Source organism: Ornithorhynchus anatinus, chromosome 9, assembly GCF_004115215.2.
Source record: "Ornithorhynchus anatinus isolate Pmale09 chromosome 9, mOrnAna1.pri.v4, whole genome shotgun sequence".
NCBI classification, from domain to species: Eukaryota; Metazoa; Chordata; class Mammalia; order Monotremata; family Ornithorhynchidae; genus Ornithorhynchus; species Ornithorhynchus anatinus.
The window spans coordinates 48993997-49012060 of NC_041736.1; positions in this window are offsets into that span (position 1 = coordinate 48993997).

The following is an 18064-nucleotide window of genomic DNA, read 5'->3' on the forward strand; positions in this document are numbered from 1 at the left end:
ACAGGGGACAGGAAGAGTACTGGGTGGGTAATGGTGGGAAACAGAGAGAGGGAGTTAAATGGAAACGGTCAGTAAGTTCAGAAGGAACTGTGTCTGCACATGTGCACACATGGTTGTGTGATGAATAAACAGAAGTAAAAGTCGTTCTGGGGACACCCAAGAACAGGTGCAGCAATAAACTTGGCTTTGCTTCTGCCAGTGAGTAATGAGTCAAGTGACTGAGAAAAACAGGACCTCAAGGAGACATCTTATAACCCCCCCATGTCTCGTCCTAATTCTGAATGTAATTGCCCTAGATTTAACTTCATCTCCTTGAGTGTATTGCCTATAATTTTCAGTACCTCTTCTGTCAGTGGTTATACTACTCTACATCTACCATTCCTTTCTCATGTTTTTCTCTCCTTTGAGATTAAAAGTTACTATCAGTACACATGATGATATTTTTCAGCATCTTTAAATTTATTCAGGAGAGAGTAGGTATCAGGGAAAAAAAACCTCACAAGAATGATATATTTAGGATAACCTGTTATATATATATTTAAAAAAAAGTTGTGGACCAGTTTCCAGCTGCCAATCTACTCCTTTTCGATTTGCTTTTTGCTTTTGAAATAAGGAACCAGGCCTGGCATAGTTCTTTTAAAATGAATTTCCTCCAGAATTTTTTAAGGATGGGCTAATGAAAGATATCTTCATGGCTAACATGAACCCAATCTGGTTGATGATAATGGGATAAACTCGACTTCTTGAGGCCTTTTCCATTCTTGTGATTCTATGAGATTTTATCTCTGCCAAGAACAGTATGAGCCTAAATGTGAACCTGCTCATCTCCAATAAAGGTCCATGGAGGTTATGTGAAGGTAAGAACTGCAAAACCAAACCAAAGCGGAGTATGAGCAGTAGAACTAAGAATGTTGTTCTAAGCTATCAATAACCTTTGTGAAAAATGAATTAATATCTACTTTGACTTGAGAGTTAGATGACGATTCAGTCTTTGTCTTCAGCACCGTTACTATCAGGTCTATGCTGCCATTCCAAACACCACGTCTCTACGATCTGTCCTTTCCTCTCCATCCAAATTGTCACTACACTGATCTAAGCATTTATCATACTCCACCTGGACTACTGCATCAGTCTTCTAGCCTATCTCCCTACTTCTATCCCTCCTCACTCCAGTCCATACTTCATTCATTCATTCAATAGTATTTATTGAGTGCTTACTATACGCGGAGCACTGAATTAAGTGCTTGGAAAGAACTTCATGGATTTTTCTAAAAAAAATCTCTGGTGGTTACCCATCCACCTCCACATGAAACAGAAACTCCTTACCCTTGGCTTTAGGTCACTCAATCAGCTTGCCCCCTTCTACCTTATTTTGATGATTTTCTACTACAGGCCAGCTTTTCTACTACAGATTTTCTACTACAGGTGCCAATAAGTGGCACCTTATTTTGATGATTCTCTACTACAGGCCAGCTAGCACTCTTTGTTCCTCAAGCTCTACCTTGCTCACTGTTCCTTGATCTTGTCTATCTGGCACCAACACCTTTCCATCCAACTCCCTTCTTCTGGCCTGGAACTCTCTCCCCTTTCAGATGACAGGTCCCTATTCTCCCCCAACTTCAAAACCTTATTCAAATCACCTCCCTTTAGAGGCTAAACGCCTTATGGGCAGGAAACGTGCCTACCAACTCTGTTATACTATAATCTTGCAAGTGCTTTGTACAGTACTGTGCACACAGTGAGTGATCAATAAATACAACTGATTGATTGAGTGATCTCTTCCAAGAGGCCTTCCCCAATTAAGTCCTTTTTCCCCCTACTCCCTCTCCCTAATGCACTTTGATCTGTAGCCTTTAGGTACGTGGTATTAATATCAATAATAATAACAATTGTTGTGTTTGTTAAGTGCTTCCTATGTGCCAGGTGCCATACTAAGCTCTAAGGTAGATACAAGCTAATCGGATTGGACACAGTCCCTGTTCCCACATAAGGCTTCCAGTCGCAATCCCTATTTCACAGATGAGGTAACTGGGGCACAGAGAAGCAAATTTATTTGTCCAAGGTCACACCACAGATAAGTGGCAGAGCTGTATTAGAACCCAGGTCCTTCTGACTCCCAGGCCCATACTCTACCCACTAGGCCATGCTGCTTCTCCACCCTCAGCCCCACAGCACTCAAGAACATATCCATAATTAATTTATTTATATTACTACCCATCTCCCCTTCTAGAATGTGAACTCCTTGTGGGCACGGAACATGCCTATCAACTCTGTTGTACTCTCCCAAGCATTTAGTACAGAGCTCATCATACAGCTGATCGATTGATTCAAACCTAGATTGAATAGTGAATTCTGGGTGTTCTTCCTGATGGACAGTCACATAAGTGACCTCAATTATGAAAGCAACCAAGCTCATGCTGTAACCATAAAATCTACTTCAGAGGTGTGTGACATGGATGCGAGGGTCATCCCGGGAAAGACACAAGAAGGGAATTCACATAATGTCAATGATTCATCCCTTCGATTCCTAATTTCATTTTTTATTGCAACCTGTGTGCCGCTCAGCATCCAAAAGTACCCCCCAGCACCATTTTTGGACTGGTGTTTTGAAGTTTGGCCAGGCACACTTAGAGGATGGAATAAGGAGAAAATGTGCTTACATTGCAGCCAGAGAGAATTTGAGAAGAATGTCTTGATTTCGACCGGGATTAAATGCTGGAACAGGCTGCCAACGGAGGTTGTGGAATCTCCATCCCTAGAGATCTTTAAAAATAGGACAGACAAACATCTGGTTTGGGCCGCTTACATGAAAATACTGACAGCTGAAGTCCGGCTGAAATAAACGAGCGCTTGAAGTCCCTTCCAAGTTTTTTGGGTTGTTTTTTTTAAATTCTATGATGGTCCCTGCCTCTACCAAGCCTGGTAGCCCTTCAGGTTTTCAAATGTAGGAGGATTCATCTGTCCCCAAGAGAGAAGGCCGTCTCGCCTCTAAGAAATCTGGCTGACATCCTTATTCCCATCTCAATAGCTAATGCTTTATGCAACAAAGAAAGAATGCTTCAGTTGTTCATCCTAGATCCATACGGGATGATTCCAGACTCTACCATTTCCAATCTGACATGGGTAGGTGACACCCTCTATTAAGTAGGACCTAATAAGGGTTTTGATTTAAATAGCATATGTATGGAAGCAAGACCTCTGTCCTGTCCACTGCTCAACACTCACCTACCCATTCAGGTGCAAGAATAAGGCTCCTCCCCAGAAGCTTCCCCCCCAAGGGAAGATTAACTAATAATTACAGGTTCAATGAGATCCACTTCAATTCCTTTCTGGTGATGGTTGAATGGCTTTATTATGAATGCCACATGTTTTATTACTTTAAACATACCTCCAAACTGTACACGAGTGCCTGCACCAAAAGAAAACATGCACACTTTACCATATGTTTTCCTGACTTAGTGCATTAATAGTCCTAAAGTGTTTCAGCAATAAGTCATTGTGTCATTGCTTCAACAGTGAATCAGAATTCATTTGCTGAATGTCACAATTACTATTTTCAGCCTTCTATCTTACTTTCTCGGGCAAAGCTCGAGAAATTGAATTTATTTTCTCTGAGGCAGTGACTGCTACAACTGGATGATAATAATAATAGTATTTGTTAATCCATCAATGGTATTTATTGAGCACTTACTGCAGGCAGAGCACTGTACTAAGAGGCCTAAGAGAGTACATTACAAAATTGGGAGACACATCTCCTGCTCATAATGAGCTTCAGTCTAGAAGTCTTACTATGTCCCAAGAGCTGTCCTAAGCACTAGGGTAGATACAGGATTATCACATCGGACACAGTCCCTCCCTCACGTGAGGCTCATACACTAAGAGGGGAGGAAGAACAGCTATTTCATCCCCATTTTACAGATGAAGAAACTGAGACAGGAGAGGTTAAATGACAATCAAGGTCACACAACGAGCAAGTGGTGCAGCTGGGATTAGAATCCAGGCCTCTTGGACTCCCAGACCTGGGCTCTTTCCACTAGCCCACACTGCTTCTCACTCTTTTGTGATTACAGAAGAAGGAAAAAAAGACTGTTATTCACCGGCCGAGCCTTAAATAAATCTTGTGGTGTTTCATTAATGGAATTTTAGAAGCATGAACAGTATTATGAAGCAATTTTAAGGTATCCAGAGACTTGATCTCCCATCTAGTTATCAGCAGTTCAAAATCAACCAAGGAGAAGTATCAAATTGTGTTCCAGGTGACCAGTCCTGAAGTTGTCTATATATCATCAGTGATCTGAATGAAATAATTAAGTGTGCTCATTAAATTTGCAAATCACACTAAGTTGGTTGGGGAAGATAACACTTCGGAAGTCAGAAATAAAATTTAAGCTCACCTTAGTGAAGCAAGATGGGAATTCCTAACCAGGAGGAATTCCCACAAGGACCGATTCAAGAGCTACTTATGAACAAAAAGGAATCAGCATAGTAGAAAAATTGGCCTGGCACAAATATTCACAGAAAAAGACCTGGGGATCACGGCTGACTACAAGGTGACCAGAGTCAATAATGTGGTTCTGCTATTTAAATATTACAACAGAGGGTTGTATTAACAAGAAAATAATAAGTAAGAACATAAAATTGATTCCTCCCTTCCAACCTGCATTGGTCAAGTTCTTATTAGAATACTGTGTTCAACTTAGGTCAATACATATTTTTTTTAAAATATGGAGAAACCAGAAAAAGATCTAGAAAAAGACTGAAAATCAGCTCGGGCTAGTGGAGGGAGTATAGGCCTGGGATTCAGAAGACTTGGGTTCTAAACCTGAACCCACCACTTGTCTGCTGTTCATCTTTGGGCAAATCACTTAACTTCTCTGTGCCTCAGTTAAATACCTGTTCTCCCTCCTACTTTGAATGTCAGCCCCAGTTGGGGCAAGAACTGTGCCCAGCCTGATTATCTGAAATCCATCCCAAGGCTTAGTATAGTGCCTGGTGCATAGTAAGCTTTTGAAAAGTATCATTCCAAAAAAAAAAAAAAATAGGAGGAAGAAAAACGATCAAAGGGATGGAAAACAAGTCATCTGAGGAAAGGTTAAAGGAATTGCAGTTGCTTAGCCTAGAGGAAAGGAGGAAAAGGAATGTGTTAATAGCTGATCCTGCACAAAGCACTTAACATTAACTTGGCAAACATTTTACACAATTCGCATGAGTCTGAATGAGCCGAATGCCATCTGACTCATTAACCCGTTTGGTTGAAGAACATTTGCTACTTGTATTGTTTCAGTCCAGTTCAGCAAGTAAGGTCTGAAAAATATTAAGATAAATTTACCCAGCCAGAGGTTTTTCTCTTCTACAAGATGATATTCCCATCATGCCATGCACTTATAGAGACGTAAGCAGCTTTATGCTCCCTACTCTCCTCTTTAGCCTTTATTCCATCTACCCAGGTCCAGGGACTGCCCTGCGAACACCCAGAGTGTCAAGAACCAAGTTAAAGGGCTAAAATTAAGTTTGTCAGTGGAGCAGCTCAGTTGTCTTCAGGGTTTCACTGACTGTCTCCGCTGGACCAAGTGGTCCTCTGTTCCAGAAGCATTAATCCCATCTACCCAGGGCAATTCCTATTAACACACTGGCTTCCCTTTTGATGCTTGGCTTTGTCCCATCCGACGTCAGTCCAAAATAGGAATTTTTCCATAGGAAATTTTATTTCAAAAAATAAAGCCTTGTCCGATATAAACCTAGTCAGTCAGTCAACTGTATTTATTGAGTGCTTACTGTTTGCAGAGCACTGTATTAAACAGTTGGGAGAGTACCATAATAACAATATAACAGACACATTCCCTGCCCACAGTGAACTTATAGTCTAGTCAGTGAAAACTTTGTTGTGAGGAGGAGTCTGGTGAGGATGCTGATAGGTTGAAATATGTTTTCTTAGAGAAAAGTGATTTAAGATTACTAAAAAAGAAAGTTATTTGAACTTAGAAGAGAACATGTTCACTTTCTGGATGATTAATCACTAGTGCAGGCCCCTGAGAGAGATTGTGATTTACTTCATCATTGGTGGTCTTTAAAAAAAAAAGAACACACAACCATACCAGGTTGATGACTATACTTTCCTATCAGTACAGTACCATCTCCCTTGTCTTACAAGCCTGTAATCTGGCATTATCCTCAACTCATGTCTCTCATTCAACCCACATATTCAATTTATCACTAAATCCAATCTGTTCAAACTTCACAACATTGCTAAAATCTGCCCTTTCCTCTCCACCCGAACTGTGACCATATTAATTCAAGTACTTACCTTATCCCACCTTGATAACTACATCAGCCACCCTACTGACCTCCATGCATCCTGTCTCTCCCCATTTCAGTCTGTACTTCACTCTGCTGCCTGGATCATTTTTCTACAAAACCATTCGGTCCATGTTTCCCCACTCCATAAGAACATCCAGACCATCCACCTCTGCATCAAGCAGAAACTCTCTACAACTGGCTTTAAAGCACAAGATCACCTCTTCCCCCACTCCCTTCTGCATCATCCTTGAACTTGGATTTGTACTCTTCATTTACCCCACCCTCAGCCCCACGGCACTTACGTATGTATCTGTAATTCATTTATTTATATTAATGTCCATCTCCCCCTCTAGACTGTAAGTTCCTTGTGGATAGGGAACGTGTCTACCAACTCTCCCAAGTGCTTAGTTTACAGTGCTCTGTGCTCAGATACCAGTAGTTAAGATGGGTAAGATAAGGTAAGAGGGGTAACAACTCGAGTTGTTTTTGCAGTAGTGGTGATGTTTTGCACAGAACCATCCACACTCTCTGTGGCCAGTGGCATGCACTGCAGACCAGCTCATGAGATTGGTTGCAATCTGTGGTCCTAGACTAGAATTTCTCTGTGTCCTCGACTCCTGGAAGTCTTTATTAAAGCAATTGCACCAGTGCATTGAAAGATTTCCTTTCTATATTTACTCAAGTTTCATTACCAAGGGACTTCATTTACTCCATGGCTCGGGGGACTGAAGAATAACAATTATTTTCCTTTTTAAAGGGAACGTGACAGTCATCGGATACAATCGACAGATCTCAGTGGTCCTTACAACTTAATACTTTACAACCAAAGTCTCTTATTCTCCTCCTCAAAGCTATAATCTTCCTGGGTCTTCAGTTTCATCTGTTTGGGAACAAAATTCTGGTTTTGAATTACATACAGGGAAAGAGGGAGCTGGAGGAGAGGCGGGAGGAAGGAGAAGCAAGTGTTTTGAGTTTGAGTCTCTAGTTACTTTATTTAGCAGTCTCCAGTGGGAGACATCCCACAGACACCTGCAAAATGACCAAATTCTCATTTTTTAGGGCTGCTGAAACCTGGCTGAAGTTGAGAGGCGCATGAATCAGCAGAGTTGCGTGAATTCTGCCAAGTACAAATGTCACCGTTCTCGAGGCTTTGCAGGAGATGTAAGAAGGGTACCTAAAGTTCAGTAAAGTCCAACTAATTAAAGAAGAGGGAAAAATTACTTTAGTTTTAACACAACATGTTCATCATGTGCTTTAGCTGTGTCACTGATGCCATTCAGGACCATAAATAGTTCTAGCATTTCCAGATTTTGATTTTTTTAATTAAAGAAATAGTTTTGGTGAGATCAAAACAATAAAAACATGGAGATCCCAGATGATATATGACAGGATGTTAAGCAACTATAAATGACCTTTTAATATGGACACTTAGTCATCGCTTACAGAAGTCCTTTCAAGTGGGAATTACAAATAGCTGCCTACATTGGGAAGTTTCAAAGAACATACTTATCAAAAATTGCCAAATAAACCTGTCACTCGTTAGAGGTTGCAAGTCATTTGTAAATGTGACAGGCACTTCCTGATGCTGCGCCCTCTGATCTTCGTGTCTAGTATTCCTTGGCATCTACACTCGCGCGTTACCCTACCTCTCCGCTACTGTTAAGACAAAATCAAACAAGTGAAATCCTTCCCGACATATCAAAGAAACCAAAGAGAGAAGACAAAACAGTCCAAGGGCTGACCTGGAACAGCTGGGCCGGAAGCAGTCTGGACGGTTGGCAAACAGCTCATTCTCCTCGCCCACCTGTGCTGAGCTTTTGCTGCCTTCCAAGGTCTTTGACTGCCCTTGGAAGAGGGCAGAGAGATAGAATTTGGGCAAATCTTGGAAGATTTGCAGTGGGGACTGTTAATACTACAAGTAGGTACCCATGAGTACTCAGCGCCGTCTTGATGGGTGGGCTATTTTAAGGATACAGAGACTCAGGGAGAGGTAGACGGGATTGTAGACTGGGCAACCGATCCTTTCATCTCAAAGAGTCAAAAGGCTTGTGTCTACACCACAGCAAAGGCATGTTTTGGCTGGGGATAAACTGGCTCAGACAGTCGCATTGGACCATATTTTGTCATCCAAACTAGACCCCTGTAGCCTTCACACATTTCTTTTCTGTCCTACTGAGAAAAGTTTTCCAGACAAAACTTCCTGATTGGTTGTCAATCTGTGAAACCCAATCAGTCACATTTATTAAGCGCTTGCTGTGTGCAGATCACTCTTCTAAGTGCTTGGAAAATTACAACAGAGTTGGTTGAAATAATCCCTGCAGCATGGCTTAGTGGAAAGAGCATGGGCTTGGGAGTCAGAGGTCGTGGGTTCTAATCCCACTCTGCCACTTAGCTGTGAGACTTTGGGCAAGTCACTTCACTTCTCTGTGCCTCAGTTAGCTCATCTTTAAAATGGGGATTGAGACTGTGAGCCACATGTGGAACAGGGACCGTGGCCAACCTGACTTGCTTATATCCACCCCAGCATTTGGGTACAGTTCTTGGCACAAAGGAAATGGTTAACAAATACCATTATTATTATTATACCTACTCCAGTGCTTAGTACAGTGCCTGGAACATAGTGTTTTACAAATACCATTTCAAAAACTCTGTCCCCCCCCTTCTTTGACTATATAATATAGTCAATATATTATATATTACATCGCTTCTGAAAAATGTTTCTTAAGATGGCGATATAGGGATGCAAGTGCTTTCACATTCTTTTTTACCTCTTTCTGTCTATGTGGAACAACAGAAGGTGTTAAAAACATGTTCATTCATTCAATCATATTAATGACCTTCTGACGCCCAGGCCCATGCTCTATCCACTATGCCATGCTGCTTCTCTAAATAAATTAGTTTGGACTCCATCCGTGTCCCACATGGCGCTCACAGTCTTAATACTCATTTTATAAAGGCATAGAGAAGTTAAGTTCCCTCAGCAGACAAGTGGCAGAGCCAGGATTAGAACCCAGGACTTCTGCCTTTTTCCACTAGGCCACACTGCTGCTCTGAAGTGTTACATGAGGAGGGGGGATATCTGGATGGACAGAAAGAGTAAGTACCCAGCACAGTGCTCAGACATGCCATGGGCAGCCAGCACAGCCCTTGACCCCCAGCGGGCATTCAGTAAGTCCCAGTGAAGATGGTGATTCATTCATTCATTCATCCAATCGTATTTATTGAGCGCTTGTGTGCAGAGCACTGTATTAAGCGCTTGGAAAGTACAATTCAGCAACAAATAGAGACAAGCCCTGTTCACCACACTGGCGGGCATGGATTACCAACCATGAAGCTTTCTGCAGTTGCTCTGAACCCTTAGACTCCTTAAAAGGACACTTAGGTGATGAACTGATGAAAATGATATCAAACAATATCACTCCACACTTTTTTAGCCTTCTAACTTGAAATAGTTTGACAGCAAAGTATTATTTGAATAAAAATGCATTGGAATAAAATACTGTAACTACATTTAAGAGATATTAAGATCAGAATAATGTATTCTACTTACTCAAATGGCTGACAAGAAAATGCCAGGGTAAATACTACCACTCCCCAAGTTATTGCTGTGAAAGATTCTCAGGATTTTTTTTTTTACCTCTTCCTACTCTGAGCAGTCCCTCTGAGCACTTTCTCTAAGCTCTCTGATTTGCTCTAAACCTCAGTTATTATCACTTGGAAAGTCTATGTATGCATTTAAAAGTGCTTTAAGGATTCTCACATTGAAAAATCATGTAAATGCAAAATATTGTGACTAATTTTCTTTGGGTTTTACAGGCAGTCACTGCTTGTGCAATTCAAGGAGGGAAAAAATTGTTGGGGAAGCTCTAGAAATAGTGGAAGTGACAGCGTAAACAGGAGGGGCTTTACCAAGAGGGGTAAATTCCAGTGGTTTTCCTAAAATGCCTCACCCATTCCATTTTGTTTTATAAACAAGTAAATTGACCTTTTGAAAGCAAGATAATCCCTAAACTAAAAACAGAGATCTTATTAAAGAAAGTGGAGGCTGTGTTTGGGGCAGGATGAGTCCCAGTGCCCCATTCCCCAAGCTCCCGGTTGACTTTCCTGACTTTTTCAACTTCTGCAGATTGTGAGCCACCTCCAGGCATATGCCTTCTCACAGACCTTTCCTGATAGTGGGCCAAGAGGGACTGTCTTTAGAGAGACAACTTTCCTTCAGAGAGGCTTATCCAATCATCAGGCCGGAATTCAAGAACAGACAAAAGGGAAGACGGGTGTGTGTTAGTTAAAATCGGAATGGCTGAGTGGGCATATGGTGATGGATTTGTAGGTGGGATCCCAGGCTGAAAATGTTTTCCCAATGGCTACAGGGGGAAAAAAAGCAATTCTTAGGACTGACAGAGTACAGGTTTCTGATGTGTTTAGCTGTCAGCCTTAGATGGGAAGAGCAGAGACCAGAGTACCTGGGCAACGCATTCGATAAGGGCAGAAAAGGAGGCCAGAAAGACAGGAGAAGGATTATCCAACAATGAAAGAAGTTAGGAAGTTAAGAAATCAATCAATCAATAACATTTATTGAGCACCTACTGTGTGCAGAGCACTAGACTGAGAGCTTGAAAGAGAATAATACAAGAGAGGTAGACGTGAACCTACCCACAAAGAGCTTTCTTGACCAAAGAAGCCATTCTCAGTGGAATCCACTGTGGAGAGGCCTAGCAAAACACACACAAAGGCATCCCCCGACCACCATCCCCATCCCGTCAACCCAGTTTGGCCCCACATGCTAGGGAAAGTGGAGCAACAGCTTAAACTGTTCTGCTAAGAAAGATGAGAGTAAACCAGCTTGGAATCTAGGATTAGGAAATGGAAGAAACCTCTTAGGTTATGTACCTAAGAGGCTGGTGGGCTCTCCAGGGAAAGGGACTCCATCTTTCATTCATTCCATCACATTTATTGAGCACTTACTGTGTACAAAGCACTGTACTAAGCTCCATCTGCTATAGACAATCTTCGGCTGGGGAGAGAGCATCATTAAAGCCTTTTGCTTCTGTTTTCTTTTGTACTAGCAGGGCTGGGGAGACAGCAAGACTTGTGTGAAGATCTCTGACTGATAGGTCGACCTGAAGACTGAGAAGCCACTGACAAGAGGCTGATGTTCTTAACACCATTTTTTCCTTATAGAATAATAATAATGTGAGCTTGCTGTGGGCAGGGAATGTTGTTTATTGATGTATTTTACTTTCCCAGGTGCTTAATACAGTGCTCTGCACAAAGTAAGCGCTTAATACGATTGAATGAATGAATAATGGCATTTGTTAAATGCTTCCTATGGGCCAACCATTATTCTAAGCGCTGGGATGGACATCAGGTTAGACACAGTCCCTGTCCCCCACGGGGCTCACAGTCTTAATCCCCATTTTACAGATAAGGTAACTGACACACAGAGAAGTGAAGTGACTTACCCAAGGTCACAAAGCAAACAAGTGGTGGAACTTGGATTAGAACCCAGGGCTTTCTGACTCCCAGGTCCTTGCTCTTATCAACTAGGCCATGATATTGAATTGAAGGCTGAATTTACTTTTGAAAGAGAAGAGATTGAAACTGTCTTTCTCCAAAATCTAACTTAATTGCATGTATTCATTCAATCATATTTATTGAGTTCTTACTGTGTGCAAAGTACTGTACTAAGCGCTTAATAACTTTCTGCAAAAAAAATCCAAAAAGTGTGCACTATGATCTAGGTGGCTTCTATTTCTTCTAATGGGTTGTAGAGGAGGAGTAAGCTTAAATATGGGAATGGGACTGGTGTTTTTAGACTACTGACCTAAATCTGTAAACCCTTAGGGCAACCTTGTCCACTCCATAAAGAAGGACTATTAAATGAGCTGCAGTAGCTATTATGCAATAGAGTACACAGCTGTGCACAACAAAACAGTTTTCAACAGCCCAAAAAAAAAGGAAAGAGAAAATGCAAGAGGAATTCTGGTACAAATCCTAATATACTTCATCAGACAAAAAAAAGGCTTTAATTAAGTCGCTCTGAGTAAAAATTAAATTATAGAAAGACCCTACATTTTCACAATAGTATAATTAGTTGAAGAGAGCCCACAAAGAGAGGAGAACAAAAGACTTTCAGCAGAACAAAATTATTTTTTGAAACTTGTTATGTCCGGACATGTTTTATATTAAAGTGGAGTGAACTGCTCACCTCCCCATCTCTCCTCCCAGAACTGGTCTGGCTCCGATAGCTTCATTTATTTCTAATCGAGAGCTAGATGCTTTCTTGGCTCTTAAATGTACTCCTATTTTTTATTTAATGTCCTGATTTTTATGGCTTTCCTCCTTTTATGAGCTGTTTTACACTAAATACACTATTGTAAAAATGCAGGCTATTGCTGTGATCTCATTCCTTCTCTACAAAGGGCTTGACTTAATTGTGCCAGTGTGTATGCAAAAAAACAAATGTACTAGGTAGAATCCTTAGTACATTTAAACATGATTTCACCTTTTGATAAATGGACTTCCTTTGTGGAATCACAAAACTATTGATCTTTACGATATTTTACATCATGAGGAAAGCTAATAATTGTGTTTACTATTTATTTATTGCATTTGCAATAGTCCTACACTAAGCCACGTTGCCTTAGGGAATACTAACATATTTTTAAAGCACTCAATTAAACAGTATAAAATTACAGAACAAACCTCTTAAATTCCCACTTATGACATTTTCCCATTTGAACAATTTATATAACTTCTTGACTGAACCATAAGATCATAATTTTCCATTCCCTGTAAGGAAGTTGCCCTTGCTAAGGAATTTTTAGTATCTGGCCCTTTGAAAAATCCTAATCGATTCTATTTGCTTTTAATCGGAATCATCTAAACAGTACACTTACATTTCTACAAAATATACTGTTTACTTATATTGATGTTATAATTAATAACAGTGCATGACCTAGGCCCCAAGGCCTAATGCTAAGAACAACTCCTGACTTAACTTCTAATCCCAGCAGTTTCTCTTGTCTGCTGAGTGACCTTAAGCAAGTCACTTAACCTCTCTGTGCTTCAGTTTCCTCATCTGTAAAAAAGGGATAAAATACCTGTTCTCCCTCCCACTTAGGCTGTGAGCCCTGTATGGAACCAGGGACTGTGCCTAACCTAATTATCTTGTACCAGTCCCAGTGCCAACTGCAGTGATCGGCCTATAGCAAATGAATCGTTCTAAATGATTCCTAAAATGGCTGATCACACATAGTACACAGTACAGAATATCAGTATTCACCTCTTTGAATAATTAGGAAATGGCCATGGCAAATCTCATTGGCAAAACTAGATAGTAAAAGGCACAGTCTCAGCTGCTCAAACATTAGACTACAAGCCCCTTGTCGGCAGAGAATGTGTCACTTGCTCATTTAAAATTTCTAAAGTGCTTAATACCTCAAGTGCCTGTTAACTTGTTTTGTTGTATAAATATCTATAATTCTATTTATATTGATGCCTCTTGACTTGTTTTGATGCCCATCTGCCCCCTTCTAGACTTCCCCCTTTCCGGTGCGAGCTTTGACTTTGACTCTTAGTGCTGAACTGTACATTCCAAGCGCTTAGTAAAGTACTCTGCACGCAGTAAGCGCTCAATAAATATGATTAAATGAATGAATTAATACTGAGCATTGCATCCAAAGGATTCTCAATAATACTACTACTTCCACTGCTTCTCCTCAATCTCAGCTCACCTTAAAATTGAAACTGCAGTGAAGAATGACATTAGACACCAAATAAAGCATATGATATAGAAATAAAAAAGGTCCAAGTACCATTTTTAAATGATCTGGAGTTGTGAAATGATACTTACCCAGGGCTGTCAATGAAAAGCTAATTATCTAAAAAGGTACAGATTAGTGCTTGAATAATAACAATGATGTTATTTCTTGGATGATTATTATGTGCCAAAAACAGTATGCAGCACTGGGGTAGATGGACAATAATCAAGTCAGACACAGTCTGTAAGATGGGCTTCTAGACCTTGAGCCCGTTTGTTGGGTAGGGATTGTGTCTATTTGGTGCTGAATTTTACTTTCCAAGCTCTTAGTACAGTGCTCTGCACACAGAAAGTGCTCAAAAAATACTAATGAATGAATGAATTCTCGTGGACAGGAAATATATCTACCAACTCTGTTGTATTGTACTTTCCCAAATGCTTAGTACAGTTCTCTGTACAGACACAGTCCCTTTTTTAAATGAAGCTCAGAGTCTAAGAGAGAGAATAAGTATTTAATCCCCATTTTACAGAGGAGGAAACTGAAGCACCAAAAAGTTAGATGAGTTGCCCAAGGTTACCCAGCAGATAAGTGGCAGAGCCAGGATTAGAACCAAGAGGGCAGGAAAAATATGTGCTTTCAATTAACAGGGTCAGAATTCTTACATTATTTTAGTAGTTCAGCACTTAGCTAGGGCTTATTCTGGCTAAACAGATATTGACTTAATGAGATTTAACTATCCATGAAGTTTAACAGTAAGTGGAATTAGAAGAGTGAAGTGGCTGGCTTTGGTTGTATTGGAAGAGGAGTGAAGATAAGTAGGAAAAGAGAACTGATGGAGTGCCTAGAAGTGGATTATCAAGTCTGCTAACTTTCTGAACTCTCCCAAACTCCCAGTGCACAACTCTGCATCCAATAAGTTAAAAGCAGAGTGAAAAGGGAGTAAAAAAGAAAGTTCAATGGGGAAAATATGTGGTGAACTGTCTAGAAGCAGGGAAGATGCTTGATCAGAAGAGGGAACTCAAAGTGAAGTCAAACTGCAAAACCTCCTTCAAATGCAAGGGAAAAGGAAAAAATGTGCTTTCAGTTAACAGGTTCAGTATCGCAGTAACCCCAACACCTAATCACATAGTCAGCTAAGACATATTTTGACTAAACAGATATTATCTTAATGGCATTTAACCGATTCTGAGTCTCAAATATATTGCTCTTAATGAACACATCATCCTTCCTTAAAGAAGGGTGGAGCTCTGAAGTAGAGTAAGCCATTTGGTCTTGTCATTTAAGGGAATGCACTTCTGTTAGGGCAACTGCAGTTCTGGGTGGAAGGGCCTCCCCCAGAGCAGTGCAATCTTGGGAAAATCTTGTTTATTTTTGGTGAGTGGTTACTTAAGAAGTGACACACTTGAGATGAAACCAAACTTATTCGAACTCTAGGTAGAAAAGGTTAAAAAAAAAAAAGCAAAACGCTGTGAGTATTAATTGACTTGTGTTGTGGGGAAGCAATGATTACAATTTAAGAATCCTCATGAACTGGAATAAAGTAAAGCTACCTGCTTCCTAGCCCACTAAATGGTAAGCTCCTTAAGGATAAGAGCCATGTCTATTAATTCTATAGCATTTTCCCAAGATCTTAGTACAGTGCTTTGCAATCAATCATATTTGCTTAGAATCAGTGCTCAATAAGCTATTGATTATGATCCACTACTCTCTGCCTTTCTTGGTAATCTTGTCAAATAAACATCAATCTCACAGTGCCTTTCAGCTAAATGCTGTGGGCTATAGATCTTAAGTGCTACCAGTGTCTAAACTGAGTAATCATTGTAATGTAGCTGAAATTTTCAGTTGGACCTAAACAATTAATTACTAAATTTAAAATTAAATATGGTGAAGGGTAAACCCTTCTCTTTCCAAAAAGGCCATAAGCATATTCTCCTGTGAGAGAGTGGCATAGAAAAATCCCATGGAGAAAAACATGAAAATAAACAAGTGATTTCAATTAGTTATAGAAAGGGGAAATTACTCCATCTAAAATTAGTTACTGAAACCTACTTATTTCACAATATTTTTTTTATGCGTAAAAAAAATTGTAAAACATGACGACTCTGACATCTACTGGGCAAATGATGAGAAAGCACCTCGGCAGTCTAGTAATAGAGATATCGCAAACAAGAAAGTTTCTTAGCTCCCAGTCTCCATTTTTTAGATCTTGAAAAATTGAGGGGAATTAATAAATGGTAACCATTTTGGCCTTGGAATCTTCTTCAGAAGAGAAGTTGATGGAGTAACGTGCCAAAGGAAAATAACTATCGAATCCCTCTAGAAATAGATTGCCAGCTACCAAGCCATCAATCAATGGTACTTATTGAGCACTTACTGTCAATACGTGCAATGCAATACTCTCACTGCACTGAGAATACAGTGCTCAACAAGAGCACTGCACTTGAGAAACCCTTTCTAAGAATGATGACTAATTGCTCCCTAGGGAGTTTAGGACAAAAATAAGAGAGAAATATGGAAAGCCTCAGAATTTGAGGGGAAATCAGTGTGTTAAAAAAAAATAAGAGCAGATTAATAGAGGAGATCTTCAGGTATTGTTTTGGTGAAAATGGATGAGGTCTGCCCAGTAAAACTGGGCCTTCTCCAGGAACTTTCTGGAAGCCATGTTTCCGCAGCATGCATCAACATGTGCAAAAGGTGAAATAACAAATTAATAATTAACAGCAGCAGCTGCTGCAAGAAGCTACTAAAGCTTGTAGAAGCCAGGACAAAATGAGAATACTTCAAATATCAGCAGATGGCAGCCTACACTTTGAATCATATTGAATACCTTCCCGGAAGCACCTTCACCATTTGGAACTAACTTATTTTAAGAAGCCCAGAAAAAGGAAATAATTTTTACTTTCCTAAATCTGATCAGTGTTCCTTTTCCAAGTAACTCTAAACGTATCCCTTTAATTGAAAGGCAAGTGGAAATAACTTTGATGTGCTATAATTAGCATGCTGACTAGAATATTATGGCGATACCACTTCTTTACATCTCATTCATAATGGTGACCTGTTATAAGATACCACTGGCAAAGGAGGAAGAAGCAAAGGGAAAGCCGGAAAAAAAAAATTAACATTCTCATCAGATTGGGTAGTGTATTATGTGACCCTTCCCTTCCCCTTGATCCCCAAGTAAGATACTGGGAAAAGCCCAGTATCGCTAATCTTTCACTTTGTCTAAAGTTGTTGGTGTTCTCACAGTTGACTATCTCTACTGCACTTCTGCTCAACTTGCATTTCTTTTGCAGTGAAGCAAGCATTTAATTGGAGAATGGGGCCTACGGTGGAGGCAGTTTATCTATCTCAGTTCATCTCTTGCTATACTGTAAACTCTCCAGTACTTTAAATAACAATGGTTAAAATAAATAATTGCGCTGAAGAGCTAGATTAAGAATCTCTTTTACAATTTTCCACCATGCAACTATCTATACTCTTCTTGGACATTTAACAGCTCTCCTTTTTATTAATTCATCACTTGTATTTATTGAACACTTACTGAGTGCAGAGCACTCTACTAAGTGTTTGGAAAGTACAGTTAAGCAATAAAAAAGACAATCCCTACCCTCACCAGGTTTACAGTCTAGAAGGGGGGAGACAGATATCAAAACAAATAGACATCAATATAAATAGAATTATAGATTTATACACATCAAAACAAGTAAACAGGCATTAATATAAATAGAATTATAGATATATACATATATACACAAGTGCTGAGGGGTGGAGAGAGAAGAATAGAACAAAGGGAGCAAGTCGGGGCAACGTGGAGGTGAGAGGGAGCTGAGGAAAAGGGGGGTTGGGAAGGCCTCTTGGAGGAGGTGAGCCTTCTTTGAAGGGGAGAAGTGTGATTGTTTGGTGGATTTGAGGTGGGAAGGCATTCCAGGCCAGAGATAGGACTTGGGCCAGGGGTCAATGGTGGGACAGGTGAGAAGGTTAGCGAGAAGGTTAGCACCAGAGGA